Raw genomic sequence first — 5,584 nt, 5'->3', positions numbered from 1 at the left:
TGCTCCACCTTGTAACAGGGAGGCCGTCCCAGCTGCTGACTGCCAGGAAGTTGCAGGTGAGCAGGGGACAGGTCCAGCCCTAGGGTGCAGAGAGACGTGTATCCTGGAGGTGGAAGTTGGGGTCCTGGTGACCGCTGCGGTGGGAACAGACCCCCCAGGACTCTGTACCTGGAAGCAAGTTCAACCTGAGTGAAAGGTGGGGATTTTGCTGGCCAGTGAAGGGTCTGTTATAGCTGATAGTTGTAAGCCCCCAGCCAGACCAGGGTCACCTTCCCTTTTGGAGGACACAGGAGTGTCTGCCTCAGAGGGGAGCCCAGAAAGAGAAGTCCAGACAGAAGGTGAGGGGAGATAGGAGGGTCTGCCCACCTTTTGTAGGAAGGCATTTCCCCAGAAGGAGGGTGAAGGATCTGCTTCTGAAATGCCAGACCCCTCACCTGTGGATCAGGTTTGAAGGGAAGACTGGGGGGGTCAGAGCTCCTGCAGGGGAGAGTCCACCCAGCTGACCTGTTGGGAGCAAGAGAGTGGAGTGACCGAGGGGATCTTACCAATCCAAAGCACTCCATTGAAAGATGATGTTCCCGCTGCACTTGTAAGAGATAAAACTGTCTCTGCAAGGCGGGAGGAAGAAAAACTTTGCATCTGGAAAACTTCACAGGCGGGTGTGGCCCAACACAAAGAGATTCCAGAGGGAGGGGCCAAGGGCAGGCATGGTTACAGTGCACTCTTTCCTTGCCAAAACCTCAAACACATGCCTGAATTGAGAGCCTTCTCCAAGGACACAGGAGAATCCGTGTCTGAGCACCTGCCATGGTACACAAAGGGATTAGGAAATGCAGTGGACACTGGGCAAGCCAGGCAGTGTGAATGGAGTCTGTCCATCATAAATTGGCTGTTAATCTTGTGTCTTTTGCTACTTCATCTAGGGGTCAAGACAAAGGAGTTAATACTAATGGTAAACCCTTTGAAGATGTGTGACATACCTGATTTGTAGAAAAAACGTGTGTACATGCTACGGGTGGTAAGAAGACAGTACCACAAACCTGATGCTTCTCAGCTAATGCCTGTAAACAGGCTTAGAGCTTGGCACAGCAGCAAAAGCATAACAGGCCTATGCTGCTGTCAAGTTATTGACTTGAACTGGGACCATATAGAACATGGTTGCAATCGAGGTCCTGTCATGGCACCAAATCTTGTATAAAGGGGGTCAAATGAGGTGTCTAAGACAAGGTTATCGTTGGCTGGTTATGATGATGCTGTCTAAATGTGTGTATCATTTTTGCAGTTAAAGTTATGAATATTGGCTCTATCCTGTCTGTATTTCAAACTTCTGCTATGCTTCTGGGTGACACCCCAGACACGTTGGTGTCAGCTCTGCCTAGCCTGCTGGACGGCCCATTAAGGACCATCAGCTACACACCTGGCCCATTGAGAGAAGGCAGATACACCTTGGGACTCAGCAAGGTGTGCAGGGACCTGCCTATGGAGAGAACTCTGAGGTGTTTCCAGGCCTTGTGATGGGCAGCTTGTCTTTGGGACAAAGAAAGCAGAGACCACATGGCAAGAGAGTATACAAAGCGGCTGCAGCTCCTCCATCTGGTCTTCAGTCCTGCTTCCTGCCTCTGGAGGGACTTTGCTACAAACAGAAGCTCTGAACCAAGGACTGATGACCCATCCCAGATGTACTCCAGAGACTTGATTTGAACCAGAAGTTTATTCCATCTCTGCTGCAAGCCTGACCCAAGAACTCTGCCATCACTGTCTGTCCTTGATTCCATTGAACCAATTCTAGCTCTCATCTCTCTCTTTTTCCTTTTATGAATAACCCTTTAGATTTCAGATTCTAAGGGCTTGGCAACAGCGTGATTTGTGGGTAAGATCTGATTTGTATATTGACCTGGGTCTGGGGCTTGGTCCTTTGGGATCGGGAGAACCTTTCTTCTTTTACTGGGGTATTGGTTTTCATAACCGTTTGTCCCCATAACGAATGGCACTGGTGGAGATCCTGGGAAACTGGAGTGTCTGAGGGAATTGCTGTGTGACGTGTGGTTAGCCAGTGGGGTGAGACCAAAGTCTGCTCTGTCTGGCTGGTTGGGTTTGCCTTGGTGTACAAAGAAACCCCAGCCTGGGGCTGTAACTGCCCTGCTCGAAGTAATCTGTCCTAAACTGGCACTCTCACTTGGGTCCCGCCAGAACCAGCCTCGTTACAGCTGCTGTGTGGGAGGGGAAAGTGAGGCACACCACCTCATGGCATTGGTGGCTAAATGCCAAGACACCTACACTTTAACAGATATTGCTACCTGCATTCTGTTAGCAATAATGCACCCCGACATGTTTTCAGGCACCCAGGGACCAGGAACCCGGAACTTTGCTAGAACACCTACGAATGACATCATAGGGTTTAAAGGTACTGGAAGGGTGAGTAACCAGAGACAAACAGGGATTTTACATGTTCTGCCTCTGCCCTGGGCCGTGTCCAAGTCTCTGGCAGTAAGTTCAGGAGGAGGGTGTGACGTTGCACTCCATATGTTTTATGAATATGATGTAACTGGAATATGCTTCATGCAAAAAGTCTCTTGAAAGGTAACATTACAAAGCGTCTAATCTACTGAGTCTGGTCATCCTCTTTGTATAAATGTATCATTCTTGTATCTAAAACTGGACGTATGAAGTATAACTCTAAAGTCCTATTGTAATTATGCAAAGTGTGGGCCATTAATGGTGGTTTAGAATCTTGATGACTCCCATTAACTAGGACAATTGGTTGTAAATGGCTCTGTTGACTTGGAAGCCTTCCTGTGTTTGTGTGAGTCAGGCCAGGAAGAATGGAGGCTTGGGGTCTCACAGGACATATGACCATGTCACCTGGTACTGGAATCCATCTTAGACCTGGTGCTTTTCCATTCAGAAGGAGGGGTGGGGACCCAGAGAGACAAAAGATTCCCGCCTTGTGCCAAAGCTATAGAAGGGGGTGGAACAGTACAAAGGGAGCAGCCAGTCATGAGAAATCCCCTAGTTACCACCTGAGCTGGAACTAACAAGGACTGTACCAGGGGAAAGGATTGGGCCCAGACTAGGAAGGAGTCTAGGCTGTGAAAGAAGCTTATCGGAGCATCTCTGAGGGTGAGATTTTACTTGTAATCAATTTCTTAATGTATTGGGCTTAGACTTGCATATTTTTGCTTTATTTCTTGGTTACTTACTTTGTTCTGTCTGTTATTACTTGAAACCACTTCGATCCTACTTTTTATACTCAATAAAATCACTTTTGTTTATTAATTAACCCAGAGTAAGTGATTAATACCTGGGGGAGCAAACAGCTGTGCATATCTCTCTATCAGTGTTATAGCGGGTGAACAATTTATGAGTTTACCTTGTATAAACTTTATACAGAGTAAAATGGATTTATTTGGGGTTTGGATCCCATTGGGAGCTGGGTGTCTGGGTGCTGGAGACAGGAGTACTTGCTGAGCTGTTTTTACTTAAGTCTGCAGCTTTGGGGGTGTGTTTCAGATCCTGGGTCTGTGTTGCAGCAGGCTGGTGTGTCTGGCTCAACAAGGCGGGGTTCTGGAGTCCCAAGCTGGCAGGGAAAACAGGCTCAGAGGTAATTTCAGCACGTCAGGTGACAGTCCCAAGGGGGTCTCTGTGACCGAACCCATCACAGTGGCGTAGTCGAACATGACGGGGGGAGGGATAGCTCAGTGGTTTGAGCATTGGCCTGCTAAACCCAGGGTTGTGAGTTCAATCCTTGAGGGGGCCGTTTAGGGATCTGGAGCAAAAATTGGGGATTGGTCCTGCTTCAAGCAGGGGGTTGGACTAGATGACCTCCTGAGGTCCCTTCCAACCCTAACCATCTATGAATCTATGATCTGTGCACCGCTGATTGCTTTGAGTTACTGGTAGTCATTTTAAGTGAGTTTTGAGTGTGGTGGCCAGAGAATAGATAAAGTGGTTACTGGTTTGTTATTTTCTGTTTGTTTATTTTGGGTGAGGGAAATAAGCACAAGAAAGCCGGAAAATGACTACCAGTGAGGCAGCTACAAAACTAGAGCTGGCCAGATGGAAGCGAAAGAGAAGGCAAAGGACCGTGAGTTTCAAATGAGGCTCAAAGAAGCAGAGGCAGCCTGTCACAGAGTCCCCGGGCGATGCTCTGGAACTGCTCCTCATGAAGCCAGGCAGGACTCTGGGACAGTCGCCTTCCTATGAGCAGCCTGTCTTCAGGACACACAGCTCACACAGCTTCCACCTTCCTGGGTCTGACCTCGGAGCATTCAGCATCCTCTGCCCCTCCGTGCGCTTCCCACAGCGAGTCTGCTCAGGCGGGGTCTTGGGGAAGCCAGAGGGTCCTGCCCCCCAACTCCGCAGTCAGATGGGACTCTCAGCCAGCCAGTAAAACAGAAGGTTTATTAGACGACAGGAACATGGTCTAAAACAGAGCTTGCAGGTGCAGAGAACAGGACCCCTCAGCTGGGTCCATTTTGAGGGGCAGTGAGCTGGACAACCAAGTCTGCCCTTCACTCCATGTCTCCAGCCAGCCCCAAACTGAAACTCCCTCCAGCCCCTCCTCCCTTGGGCTTTGTTCCTTTCCCGGGCCAGGAGGTCACCGGATTCCTTTGTTCTCCAACCCTTTAGCTCTCACCTTGCAGGGGGAAGGGCCCAGGCCATCAGTTGCCAGGAAACAGGGTGTCGGCCATTCTCTGTGTCTAGACCCCTGCACACACCTGCCCTCTAGGGCTCTGCAGTGATCATACACCCTTACCCCACCACCTAGATTCTTAAGAACTGCCTAGGGGAAACTGAGGCACCCCCACACTATTCAGAGGAAACATTAAGAACAGTCCCACTTCGTCACACAGCCAGAGAGGAAGCTGCTCACAAAAAAGCCATGGAAGCCCAGGTTAGTCCAACAAGTGCTCAGGAGGAGAAGGAAAGAGAGAGGCGGCTAGCCCTGGAGTTAAGACAAAGAAATCGAGGCCCAGATTGCGACCCAGAAGCATGAACTGGCTGTAATGGAGTGGAATAGAGCAGCTGGATCTACTTCCCCAAAAATCCACAAATGGGAACGATTACGCCCGTAGTATGATGAATCCAGCGATGTTGCCGAATATTTCATCACCTTTGAGAGACTGTACACTCTCCATGCGATTCCTGAAGATCAAAAAATGACCACTTTGGTGGCAAGATTGACTGGGGGAGCTCTGGACATATGCACTAGGATGCCTATTGATGATGCTTCAAATGATGGTAAATTTAAGGAACTGGTTTTGAAACAGTTCCAGATTACACCTGAAACCTACAGGGTAAAATTCAGGAGTCTTAAAAGGGGATCTAGATTAATTAGTGTGGCCTATGTGTGGGGAGGTTGGGTTGAGGAGGGATGCAGTGACAGAGGATGGAGTGCGGGGGGGTTGGGACAGGGAGGGATGCAATGACAAAGGATGGGGTGCAGGGGGGTTGGGACGGGGTGGGATTCAGTAACAGGGATGGGGCGCAGGGGGAGGTTGGGACGGGGAGGGTTGCAGTAACAGGGATGGGGCACAGGGGGGTTGGGACGGGGAGGGATGCAGTAACAGGGATGGGGTGCAGG

The sequence above is a fragment of the Lepidochelys olivacea genome (assembly GCF_965140295.1).
Source record: "Lepidochelys olivacea isolate rLepOli2 genome assembly, chromosome: 5".
Classification (NCBI taxonomy): Eukaryota; Metazoa; Chordata; order Testudines; family Cheloniidae; genus Lepidochelys; species Lepidochelys olivacea.
This window is presented reverse-complemented; position numbering follows the sequence as displayed.